Genomic DNA, 14,167 nt, shown 5'->3' on the forward strand with positions numbered 1-14,167 from the left:
TAGGCGTTTTAATCTAAATATCACATTCAATTTATATTTACATTCCCATGCAGTCTTCACAAACATTTTATTAGGGAGATATTATTTACCCACTTCACAAACAGGAAAAGTCAGGTGTCAAATCAAACTCTTGAAAATGCTTGACTGTCTCCCTGTAGCAATGACTCTGAGTAAATTTCCTCTTGGCAGGCAATGAAATATTTTAGAGTAAAGTTTCTATATTTCTTATTACATTTAAAGATGGTATGTATAAGCAAATACTGAAGATCAACATACATTTACTTTGAGTTGATGGCACCAAGTAAAACAGCATTCTCCTTGTTTTTTCCTCAGAAATATGTTTTGTCCTTGGGGAGACAAGATCTTCAGGACAAGTGAAATAAAATCCTGACTTTCATTCTTACATCGTGTTCCCTACTCCAGTTGAAAGTAATCATCAGGGGAACTTTATTCTTCACAGGAATTAAGCATATTTACGTCTTGTCAAGTTGAATCAAAACTCAAACAGATGGAAAGAACACAGTAGAATACTGTAAGTAACACACCTGCTTGTTGGTCTCACACGCTTTTAGTATTTTCAATTATTCACAAAAAATTACCGACGTTATATGTTTATTATTCAAGAGTAAAAGACATTAAAATATTTAGAAGATACTTCTAAGAGGCAAAACAGAACTTGAGGCATGAGCTTTGGCGAGGCCAGTGAGATAAAATATAAAATGAATTCACTAATCATGACAGGTTATGATTAGTCTGCAGCTAATGACTGGTCTGCAGCTCTAAGAAATGTTCGCCTGTTTGCTATATCTTTATGCCCATTTCACAGGTTTATATTTGATAAAGTCCCCCCAAAAAATGGCATAGAAAATGATTTTTATAATGATTGCTGAAGGAAATTCCTGGAGTTACATGGGTTATGCTTGTGCTCTGTACTTCAGTGATTAAATAAATTTATTTGCTCCTCAGTGGTGACTTGAATGTGCCTTAAATTTAAGTTAGATATTTCAGGATCTTGCTAGGCTAATGAATTTATCTAATTTTGAATATGTTTAAGAGCCAACATTAACTCTGTATTGAGTCAGCTTCTAGGACTTATCTAACAGTGAATAAGAAAAAAAATAAACAAAGCCAGCTTTCCTGGAATTGGGCAATGATGTAAAATCAGACATTAGAGCAAACAGCTAGAATATAAGAAATAGAGGCCAAAGTGTTTTATAGAGTACTGTGGAAACACAAGGTAAAGACAGTGAAATCCCATGAGTCAAACCAAGATTTTCTACGTTTCAGAGTAGTCTGCTGTGGGTTAAAAATGAAGCAAAATTAGAAGTGTTTGGATAAGTAAAACAAAATAAGGATAGCTATCATCAACATACTTTCTCAACATGAAAGCAGTTAAAGGGCATTCACCATAAAGTCCATGTTGATGGACAAAGATAAAATATTAGTTTATATTTGTTGCAAGTAATATCAAGATTCCCAGGAGAAATATCAATAACCTCAGATATGCATATGACACCACCCTTATGGCAGAAAGTGAAGAGGAACTAAAAACCCTCTTGATGAAAGTGAAAGAGGAGAGTGACAAAGTTGGCTTAAAGCTCAACATTCAGAAAACTAAGATCATGGCATCTGGTCCCATCACTTCATGGCAAATAGATGGGGAAACAGTGGAAATAGTGTCAGACTCTATTTTTCTGGGCTCCAAAATCACTGCAGATGGTGATTGCAGCCATGAAATTAAGAGACGCTTACTCCTTGGAAAGAAAGTTATGACCAACCTAGATAGCATATTCAAAAGCAGAGACATTACTTTGTCAACAAAGGTCAGTCTAGTCAAGCCTATGGTTTTTCCAGTAGTCATGTATGGATGTGAGAGTTGGACTGTGAAGAAAGCTGAGCGCTGAAGAATTGATGCTTTTGAACTGTGGTGTTGGAGAAGACTCTTGAGAGTCCGATGGACTGCCAGGAGATCCAACCAGTCCATTCTAAAGGAGATCAGTCCTAGGTGTTCTTTGGAAGGAATGATATTAAAGCTGAAACTCCAGTACTTTGGCCAGCTCATATGAAGAGCTGACTCATTGGAAAAGACTCTGATGCTGGGAGGGATTGGGGGCAAGAGGAGAAGGGGACGACAGAGGATGAGATGGCTGGATGGCATCACCGACTCGATGGACGTGGGTTTGGGTGAACTCTAGGAGTTGGTGATGGACAGGGAGGCCTGGCGTGCTGCAGTTCATGGAGTCTCAAAGAGTCGGACACGACTGAGCGACTGAACTGAACTGAATTGAATATCAAACTGCTTGTAATTGTAAAGTAGGCTAAATGTGGTTTTGTCACTTATAAATACACTGATAATTAAAAGTACATTTGGATTCTGAGAGTATTTGTATTTCACAGGAAAGACTGCTGCTCAGTCAAAATAATATGTTAGTTGCTCAGTTGTGTCCGACTCTGTGTGACCCCATGGATGGTAGCCCACCAGGCTCCTCTGTCCATGGAATTTTCCAGGCAAGAATACTGGAATGGGTTACCATTTCCTTCTCCAGGAGATCTTTCCAACCCAGGCATTGAACCTGGATCTCCTACATTGCAGGGAGATTCTTTACTGTCTGAGCCAAGACGCCCAAAATGATATATGTTGATATTTATGATTGATAAATTCTGAATGTGATTGAGAGAGTCATTTCCTAGGCAGGTTGATAAGGAGTCTAGGGGTCCCCAAGGAGAGAGGGGTCTGGAATTCTCAAGGAGGAAGAAAGGACAAACTTTTTTCTTTCTCCACATTCCTTAGGATTATATAACAATAATGTATCCTGCCTAAGGACAGTCTTTGGATTAAACCTTCTGTTATCTTAAGATGTAAATTATGGGAGTAGACCTGGTCTTTACAAGGATGTATCCTGCCTGAGGACAGTGTTATCTTAAAATGTAAATTATGGGAGTAGGTCTGATGAGGTCTTTACAACCTCCAGACATTATTTGGATTATATAACTTCATTGTTAACACTAGCAAGCGGGTACTCTTTCTGCCCCCTTCTGATGCCTATGTCAGAAGCTTTCTCTATCTCCTTTATACTTTAATAAAACTTTATTACACAAAAGCTCTGAACGATCAAGCCTCGTCTCTGGCCCCGGATTGAATTCTTCTCCTCCGGGGGCCAAGAATCCCGATGTCTTCGTGTGATTCAACAACAACCTTTCATGATCCTAACTACAAAATGATTTTTAGGTGAGCTTAATTTATAAACACTCACCCTGTGGTTAAATCTAGTTCTGTTTTAATGCTAAACATTTTAAAAGAAATGTAAGGGGTAAATGAAATAATAGAAATGGCTCTAATTACTACTTCTGTAATGCCCACACAAAGTTGTACAGTCTCACAAACTGGATTTTTTTCCCAGTCACAGACAGTCAAGGTCCACTTCTATGTTTCTTGTCTATGTTGCACTTCCATTGTTTGTTACTTGGCACATTTCTATGGGGAAAATGCCAGGGATTTCCTGGGAGCTATTTAACCATCTTTGGCAGAAGGAGATGTGTTCTATAGCCTCACAAGCCCTTGATTGATAGTAGCTTCTCTCAGAAATCACAACTCTACTGTCCACAGTAGTACTGTCTCTCCATGTGGTTTTAATTCACAGCCATGACATTAAAAGTGGACTGTTTTTTTTTTTAATAACTTACTTTGGCTGAGTCCCGTCCCTGTGCACCTGAAACTACCACAACACTGTTAATTGACTATATCTCAATACAAAATAAAAAGTTTTTAAAAATAAAAAAACATTTTCTTTTAATAACAAGTTGAAGCAGAGTTTTGGCTCATGGCTTAAATTTAGGGAGGAAAATTTTGGCCATACAAGAAATTCAGAGGTTTTAAATTTGAAGTTAACCTAACTAGCACAAAATTATCTTAGACATGAGTACAGTTTATAATAGTTTCACATTGGAACTATAAACATGTCATATTATTTTATTCTGTCAGAAAAGTCTTATCTGCTCAGAAAATATCCAGAACAGGCATTTTTAAATTTTTCAACACAAGGAATGGTAGAAAAAATCAGAATTTCATAGACTTTTCTGATATGGATTGATATTTTGTTGTAAATTATTTCTAAATGTTTATGCTTTTCTCATTTTATGAATTCTCAGTAAAAGCTAAGTATTTAATAAAACAAATGGTGACTACCATTATATGACTAAAGAAAATAGCATGGATTTGCACATAAGAAAGTTTCAGAAAAGGGCATTCATTGAACTAACAGCAAAAATTCAGATTCCAAAAATTTTGAAGGCATTGAAAACACTAAAATTTTCTAATAGTGAGCAGTTAGCAAAATTTACAAAAGAGTACATGAATACTGTTAAGTATATTTGTATATCAAAGACTCTTTTGTAGTTTAAATATGTAAAATGTATTGTGATTTAGTTGATTTATTGCTGATGTTATCAATTTGGACATGTTTAATTAAGAGATATTACAAAAATACATGTGATATTTTTTGATTTTATTTGAAAACCTAAAAATATACTTGGAGGTGTGCACCTTATACATGTGGGGGGGGGGGTGTTTTATTTTCTCTTTTCTATGGATTTTGTTTCTAGTTCGCCCATTCCTTAGTCTTCTCTATCTTTAACTAGAAATAAAAGTCTTAGATTGTGTCATAAATTATTCTGGGACATCTTATTTGGCCTTTAAAATCATTTTAAAGCTGTGATCATTATGATTTTCCTACCACTTGCTTATTATAATTCTCTTACCATTTTTTTGTGTATACTGCAAAGATGAACATCACATTTGCTAAAATCACATTTATTGAAAATCTGTGTGCCTACAGAAGATAAAAACATTAGAAATGTATGTTATCAGTCTTTCTTATATTGATGCTACAAAACTTGAATTGAGGGGAGCAATAATTATCAAAAGATATGTCACTTCTGTGTGGGTGCAATTTTTCTTGCAAAAGTATTGCTCCAAAATAAAATTCTAAACTATGCAAAAATGTCATATAAAACCTCCTGTATTTCATATTTTATTCCTTTTATTCATTTCTAAAATGAAGATCAGCTATGTGTTTTATTTTTATGATGCTTCAGTTTATCAAGCATAATATAAATCCCAAATGTTTACTAGTCATATTAATATGGACTTTGCAAAGACAAAATATTTAGATGATATATTCCTACAAGGTCATCAGTCATTTTTATGCTACAGTGAAATAATCTTCCCGGTATGTTGCCTGGGAAGTGAACGTTCTTTTAAATCATCATAATTTAGATTTTCTCCTCCCTCCCTTTGGAATGCATTTTATGTGAGTAACAAAAAATAGTAATGATTTGCGTTTTTGTTGAGCACGCAAATCTTATATGTGACACAGGGAAAAAAGAATTCTAATGATTCATCATAATATATTCAGAGAGATATAAATGTCCACCTATTGACTCAGAGAAATCACTGCAAGAGTAAAGATTAGCTTAAAAAAGAAAAACCAGTAAAGAAATCTGATCTGTAATGGAACAAATCACTCAGTATTATCAGTGGGAAGGAAAGGGAAAAGAAGTATTTATTGAGCACTTGTGTGACAGATTCATGATTATCAAAATTATGAAGCCTGTTATGGAGGAAAGACATCCCTGTGGCTCAGACGGTAAACCGTCTGCCTATAATGCAGGAGACCTGGGTTCGATCCCTGGGTCGGGAAGATCCTCTGGAGAAGGAACCACTCCAGTACTCTTGCCTGGAAAATCCCATGGACAGAGGAGCCTGGCAAGTTGCAGTCCATGGGATCGCAATGAGTCAGACACGACTGAGCGACTTCACTTTCACTTTTTAACTTTCATGGAGGAAAGAAGAAATAAAAATGAATCACTAAAATGACAAAAGTCCTGTAACTGTAGAAATTATACTTTAAGAACCTTACTAATGTTAAAAAATGATAAACACATAAGATCATAGGGTTGGAGAAAGGGAAGTAGAAGTATCAATACACTGATTTTCTGTTCTTTCATAGCAGAAAGTTAATACTGGAAATATTAAAAATGTTGGAATTATTAGACATTTGGGAAACATGGATGAAAGACAAGCTACAATAACTCCAGTTTTTGATGTGCTTCAAAACTCCTCTGCTGATAGAGATGCAGACATAGAGAAGAGACTTGTGGACACAGTGTGGGAAGGAGAGGGTGGAACAAATTGAGAGGGTAGTATTGAAATAATAACATTACCATGTGTAAAGCTGATAGCTAGTGGGAAGTTGCTGTACAACACAGAGAGCTCAAGCCAGTGCTCTGTGACAGGCTAGATGGGCGGGATTGGGTGGGGAGAGGAGGGGAGATTCAAGGTGTCTACTAAGTCTGATTCACATTGTTGTATGGCAGAAACCATCATAATTTCATAAAGTAAATACCTTTCAAATATAAAAGAAAAAACCCTCTGCCTCCATTAGCTTCAGAGGGATTATTTGTAAGGAATTATTAAATTAGAGGTACCAAGGGAATATTTCATGCAAAGATGGGCTCGATAAAGGACAGAAATGGTATGGACCCAACAGAAGCAGAAGATATTAAAAGAGGTGGCAAGAATACACAGAAGAACTGTACAAAAAAGAGCTTCATGACCCAGATAATCACGATGGTGTGATCACTCATCTAGAGCCAGACATCCTGGAATGTGAAGTCAAGGGGGCCCTAGGAAGCATCACTATGAACAAAGCTAGTGGAGGTGATGGAATTCCAGTTGAGCTATTTCAAATCCTGAAAGATGATGCTGTGAAAATGCTGCACTCAATATGCCAGCAGATTTGGAAAACTCAGCAGTGGCCACAGGACTGAAAATGGTCAGTATGCATTCCAATCCCAAAGAAAGGCAAGGTCAAAGAATGGTCAAACTACCACACAATTGCACTCATCTCACATGCTAGTAAAGTAATGCTCAAAATTCTCCAAGCCAGGCTTTAGCAATACTTGAACCATGATCTTCCTGATGTTCAAGCTGGTTTTAGAAAAGGCAGAGGAACCAGAGATCAAATTGCCAACATCTGCTGGATCATCAAAAAAGCAAGAGAGTTCCAAAAAACATTTATTTCTGCTTTATTGACTATGCCAAAGCCTTTGACTGTGTGGATCACAATAAACTGGAAAATTCTAAAAGAGATGGGAATACCAGACCACCTGACCTGCCTCTTGAGAAATTTGTATGCAGGTCAGGAAGCAACAGTTAGAACTGGACATGGAACCCCAGACTGGTTCCAAATAGGAAAAGGAGTACATCAAAGCTGTATATTGTCACCCTGCTAATTTAACTTCTATGCAGAGTACATCATGAGAAACGCTGGGCTGGAAAAAGCACAGGCTGGAATCAAGATTGCCAGGAGAAATATCAATAACCTCAGATATGCAGATGACACCACCCTTATGGCAGAAAGTGAAGAGAAACTACAAAGCCTCTTAATGAAAGTGAAAGAGGAGAGTGAAAAAGTTGACTTAAAGCTCAACATTCAGAAAACGAAGATCATGGCATCTGGTCCCATCACTTCATGGCAAATAGATGGGGAAACAGTGGAAACAGTGTCAGACTTTATTTCTGGGGGCTCCAAAATCATGGCAGATGGTGATTGCAGCCATGAAATTAAAAGACGCTTACTCCATGGAAAGAAAGTTATGACCAACCTAGATAGCATATTCAAAAGCAGACACATTACTTTACCAACAAAGGTCCGTCTAGTCAAGGCTATGGTTTTTCCTGTGGTCATGTATGGATGTGAGAGTTGGATTGTGAAGAAAGCTGAGCGCCAAAGAATTGATGCTTTTGAACTGTGGTGTTGGAGAAGACTCTTGAGAGTCCCTTGGACTGCAAGGAGATCCAACCAGTCCATTCTGAAGGAGATCAGCCCTGGGATTTCTTTGGAGGGAATGATGATAAAGCTGAAACTCCAATACTTTGGCCACCTCATGCAAAGAGTTGACTCATTAGAAAAGACTCTGATGCTTGGAGGGATTGGGAGCAGGAAGAGAAGGGGACAACAGAGGATGAAATGGCTGGATGGCATCACCAACTCAATGGACATGAGTTTGAGGGAACTCCAGGAGTTGGTGCTGGACAGGGAGGCCTGGCGTGCTGTGATTCATGGGGTCACAAAGAGTCGGACACGACTGAGTGACTGAACTGAACTGAACTGATTGCCTCATGAAAAAATTTTGACCTTAAGTTCTGCAATATCTTCCTTTTTTAATTCAGATTTATTTTATCTTTTTATAATCATGCAAAATTTACATATTAAAATATATTATTAATATATATCATTAAATACTGGCAAATATTTTATGACTACTATCTGTCCATTGATAGAAATATTTGGACTGATGTTGAACAATTGTTAATAGTTCCTGTTTATGACCCTTATTTTACCTTCTTCATGTTTTTGACTATCAATTGTATTATCATTATTATATTATCTTATTGATAATCTTATTGCATATCATACTGAAAAACAGTAAAAGGTTAGATAACTTTTAATTAAATTTAAGTTAGCTCTTACTGGGCTCAAACTCCTAAAATTTCAAGCAAAATTCAATCTCTCATTTATCATAAAAGTATCTGCAGGTTGAGGGAGAAACAAAACAGTTTGCAATTATAATCATTCTAATAAAGACAAAATACAAATTAATAAACCAGGGAAATTCCCAAATATACAGGAAACAACTTTAAATAACAAATATAATTGTAAGATCTAGAAAATTACTTTGATGCAAGTAATTTTCTCCTTTTTCTTCAAAAGTGTATGTACCAGGAACATATTTTAATTCCATTTTTCTTCCTTTTTGTTTTTTTTTTGGTATCAGAAAAAAAAATCTAATGTTTGCTAAAGTACTTTCATGCTTCATTGTGGCAATAAAAAGGTAATATTCAGGAAACATATATATATATTTTTATTCTCACCTATTTAACCACGAGAATTTCATTGACCTCAGAGTTTGATATATGTTTTATTCCATGGTTACTATTGGGAGCAAAATATAACATGTAATATTAGAATGACATTTTTTGTATGTTTTCAATATGCCTAGCTAGATATAATGATGCAATCTCTGCAAATTCTTCAGAAGCTGCTTCCAATGCCTTAGTAGAAGAAAGGATTGCTATGAATAGTCAGCTGAATGTATAAAAGGACTTTGAACTTTGGGAGAGGAGTTTTTTGTTGAGCTCCTCTCTGCCGCTTCAACTTGATGTTATTCTGTGCATTTTTCAGACCATTTTCAGAAATTTTCAGTATATTGTGCTGAAAGTAAATTTCAAAAGCCTCTAATGGAGATCACAGGAGACGATTCTTGGAAGTGTAGTCTAAGAATCATAAGAGTCTGGGAAAATCATTAAAAACTACTGATAGCTAGATGAGAAAACATTCCAGCCCCTACAACAAACTAAAGGGAAGTGTAGGAAGAAGTATAAAACTAAACAGACACTAAAGCTCTTTTTCCTAAAAACGTGAAAAAAAAATTTTTTTAACTACATTAGGATATAATCAGAAAATCTAAGCAAAGAAAGAGAATTTTTAGAGCTATGGTAAGTTCAGTTCAGTTCAGTCACTCAGTCGTGACCAACTCTTTGCGACCCCATGAATCGCAGCACGCCAGGCCTCCCTATCCATCACCAACTCCCGGAGTTCACTCAGAATCACGTCCATCGAGTCAGTGATGCCATCCAGCCATCTCATCCTCTGTCATCGCCTTCTCCTCCTGCCCCCAATCCCTCCCAGCATCAGAGTCTTTTCCAATGAGTCAACTCTTCACATGAGGTGGCCAAAGTACTGGAGTTTCAGCTTTAGCATCAATCCTTCCAAAGAACACCCAGGACTGATATCCTTCAGAATGGACTGGTTGGATCTCCTTGCAGTCCAAGGGACTCCCAAGAGTCTTCTCCAACACCACAGTTCAAAAGCATCAATTCTTTGGTGCTCAGCCTTCTTCACAATCCAACTCTCACATCCATACATGACCACTGGAAAAACCATAGCCTTGACTAATTGGACCTTTGTTGGCACAGTAATGTCTCTGCTTTTCAATATGCTATCTAGGTTGGTCATAACTTTCCTTCCAAAGAGTAAGCGTGTTTTAATTTCATGGCTGCAGTCACCATCTGCCATGATTTTGGAGCCCAAAAAAATAAAGTCTGACACTGTTTCCACTGTTTCCCCATCTATTTGCCATGAAGTGATGGGACCAGATGCCATGATCTTCGTTTTCTGAATGTTGAGCTTTAAGCCAACTTTGTCACTCTCCTCTTTCACCTTCATCAAGAGGCTTTTGAGTTCTTCTTCACTTTCTGCCATAAGGGTGGTGTCATCTGCATATCTGAGGTTATTGATATTTCTCCCGGCATAGTAAAGTGTACTATATTTATATTCAACAAATGTGTGAAACACTTTCTACCTACATTCCTTAATTTAATTTAATACATTTTTTTGTGCTGCCAAATTGGAAAAACTTCAACTGAAGAGTACTGACTGAAAGGATGACATCTTCAGAGTAGATTAACAAAGGATTATCCAGAGGCAACTTGGAAATTAGATTCTGGGTGCATATTTCTGCAAGGGAGCTAGAGGGACAGCAGAATATTTATGTACCTCTCTGTTCATCCTCATAACCATGTCCTCACACCCCTACTGTCTGCTCTTTCTGAGACATAATTGTTCTCCTCTCTTCTGCTTTCTGTTTTTAAGTATTTAATTAGAATATATTATTATCTTGTTTTTGTTTGTTTGTTTGTTTTTTGTCCCAATAGTGCTTGATCTTTAAACCTTTGGCATCCAGAAGGACTGGTTAAGAGACGTCTATAAGTGATACCCAGAAAGTTGTGGCATGGAAAAGATAGAGTGTATTGTTGAACAAGTGGCCAAAGATATGGTCAACTAGTGGACAATAGGACCAGAAAATGAATAGAAAGGTGATAAATATCTGTGCTCCACCCTAAGCCTCATGCTCTAGGTACATTTTTTGAATGAGTAAGATTTAAAATGATCGCAAGAATTCAACACCTGTCTACCCCTCTGTATTCTACCCCTCTGTAGAATAGCGAGTATCCTTTTCCTAATTTGTGAAATGAGTGTAGGGCGTCAAAGGAACTAAGTTTTCTATCAAGGTTTTCAGCTCTATGCACTTTGATGACTGAATATTAACCTATCCTTGGTTTATTTTGACTAAAAACATTGTAAGCTCTTTGAAGACGAATATGATGTATTGTGCATTTTGTTTTCATCACAACACTTTTAGTATAAGGAACAATGTGGTGGATTCTCAAAAATAATTCTGAAATGGTCATTTAGCTAAATTATCAAACTTGAAAGATCCACACATAGAAAGCAAAACTTTGAATGTTATTTTTGGGTTCAGTTTTATTTTAAAAATCCCTCTATAGTAATCTGAAAAAAAACAAGGAAAAAAAAAAAAGCTGCACTTGATCAAGAATGGAAGGAAATAAATTTAAATTAGATTAAAAATAAGGACTGAATTTTATATGTGTTGGTAGTGACCAACAGTTTCTGATAATGAAAATATTAATTGAATCATATGTACATTTTACTATACACATTAAACTGAGAAAATCATCAAATTAAATTTTAAGAATTCTTAATAAAACTATCAGTACACTTAAATATACTTTTATACTTTCCCCAACTTAAAATAGGGATCACAAAGTAATGACATATTTTAACTAAATTCGAATGCAAAAAAAAGGGCAGGAAATAGAATTTATCATCAAAAATCAACTGGCAAGAGTTAAATGAACACCAGCAGCTATCTCATACTGGGGAGTAGTAAACAAGGCTGGATAAAGAATGAATCATGTCAGGTTAATCTAATTTCCTTATATCTCAAAATGACTTAGGAGATCAAGGAGGAGCGATAGATTAAATATATCCTGATGTTAACAAGGTTTTCAGTGCTGTTCCATTTAACACCATCAATCATTACCAAACAAGGAAAAATGTGGCGGAGTCTCGCATTTATTAGGAGGGTTGGCAGAAATTTGGAAAATCTTTGACATAATGTCAATAACAAGGTTAGGAGATGTCTACCCTATTCTGCGGTTGTCTAACATGAAGCAGCTGTTACTTATATAAATCAGTTGTTTTCAATAGATCATATTTTTTAATATTGATAACAGACTCCAAGACATTTTTTTTCAGTATAGGCTTACAAATATAAGAAAAATGGAGAATTTTGCTATAACTTCCTCAGCTATTAAAATAAAAATACTGATAGGGATTAGTCAAAGTGCTGCTGTAACAAATAAACCATGTAGAATGCTTATCACAGTGCTTGGCATATAACATTACTTCATTCAAAAATGGTTCCTTTGACAATTAATTTTATTTCCATGAGTGTATAATATGAAGATTTTGACATGTAATTTTGTTTCTAGATATAGCATAGCATGTGCAGATTCAGTCACACAATCATGTCCAATGATTTGTGACCCCATGGACTCTAGCCACCTGGCTCCTCTGTCCATGGAATTTTCCAAACAAGAATAATCCCTTCCCAAGCCAGGGATTGAACCCATGCCTCTTATGTCTCTTGCAGCATGGCATACTTATCACACATTATTCATTGACCATCTGATGTGAGATGGTTTGATTTTATATGGTCTGGCAAACTCAGAGAGTAGGAAAAACTCAGTACAAATACATTACAAATAAGAGCTCTGATTAAATGTATAAATTTACAATAAATTATTTTTGGCAACTCTTTCTGTGCCTGCCTATTTGTCTATCCACATCTACTCTTTTTCCTGCTAATAAACATTTTTCTCATTTCACTACTTTCTGTCTCTATGTGGAAATGTATTTCTACAAAGCTGATGGACCAGGACCTTGTCACTGGCCACTGGTACCTGGTGGTCAAGTGGTTAGGATTCAGTGCTCTCACTGCCACAACCTGACTTAAATCACTAGCTGGGAACTGAAATCCTGCTTTCAGCCTCGGAGGCCACCCAAGATCAAATACAGTGCCAAAATGCATAAATTCAAGATTGGTTCAAGATGCAAGAGCAGAAGGACATGCACTCATCTCTTCTGACAGCACCAAAATCACAAGTAACTGCTGAACAACCACTGACAGGAAGACACTAGAACTACCTAAAAAGATACTCTGCATCCAAAAACAAAGAAGAAGCCACAATGAGATGGTAGAAGGGGTACAATAATGATAAAATTCAATCCCGTAACCACCAAGTGGGGAACATGAAAACTGGAGAACCACATAAGTTTTCCCACTAAAGTGAAAGTTCTTAGCCTCATATCAGGCTTCCCATCCTGAGGATATGAAAAGGGGAGTAAGAATCCCCAGAGAATCTGACTTCAAAAGCCAGCAGAATGTGATTATGGGACTTCCAGAAAATTGGTGAAAAGAGAGACTCCACACTTGGACACACAAAACGTCTGCGTGCACCAGGACCAAAGGGAAAAGAGCAGTGACCCCAAGGAAGACAGAGTCAAACATACTTCCTAGTATTGGAGGGTCTTCTACAGAAGAAAGGGGTGACCGTGGCTCATGCAGGGACAAGGGCACTGGTAGCAGCAGTTCTGGGTAGTACTCACTGGTATGAGCCCTCATGAAGCCGACCCTTATTCCCACCATAAGGCCTGTAGACTCCAGTGACAGGTCAGTTCAGCTCAGTCACTCAGGTGTGTCTGACACTTTTCGACCCCATGAATCACAGCAGGCCAGGCCTCCCTGTCCATCACCAACTACCGAACTTTACTCAAACTGATACCATCAGGTCGGTGATGCCATCCAGCATCTCATCCTCTGTCGTCCCCTTCTCCTCCTGCACCCAATCCCTCTGAGCATCAGGGTCTTTACCAATGAGTCAACTCTTCGCATAAGGTGGCCAAAGTATTGGAGTTTCAGCTTCAGCCTGAATCCTTCCAATGAACACCCAGGACTTTAGAAAGAATTGGTTGGATCTCTGTGCAGTCCAAGGGACTCTCAAGAGTCTTCTCCAACACCACAGTTCAAAACCATCAATTCTTCGGCACAAAGCTTTCTTCACAGGCCAACTCTCACATCCATACATGACCACTGGAAAAGCCATAGCCTTGACTAGACGGACCTTTGTTGGCAAAGTAATGTCTCTGCTTTTGAATATGCTATCTAGGTTGGTCATAAC

The 14,167-nt window shown here is 37.1% G+C and overlaps 1 long non-coding RNA gene across 1 annotated transcript in view; it reads left to right on the top strand.

Moving 5' to 3' along the window:
* LOC133257182 (uncharacterized) overlaps positions 1 to 13,081 on the top strand; it is a 73,082-nt gene extending 60,001 nt beyond the window's left edge. The window contains exons 3-4 of the long non-coding RNA XR_009739440.1: positions 334 to 532; positions 10,778 to 13,081. This is a non-coding gene — a long non-coding RNA (uncharacterized LOC133257182). The remainder of the gene's footprint in view (positions 1 to 333; positions 533 to 10,777) is intronic.
* The last annotated feature ends 1,086 nt before the right edge of the window (positions 13,082 to 14,167 follow it).

The sequence above is a fragment of the Bos javanicus genome, chromosome 11, assembly GCF_032452875.1.
Source record: "Bos javanicus breed banteng chromosome 11, ARS-OSU_banteng_1.0, whole genome shotgun sequence".
In the NCBI taxonomy this organism is placed as follows: domain Eukaryota; kingdom Metazoa; phylum Chordata; class Mammalia; order Artiodactyla; family Bovidae; genus Bos; species Bos javanicus.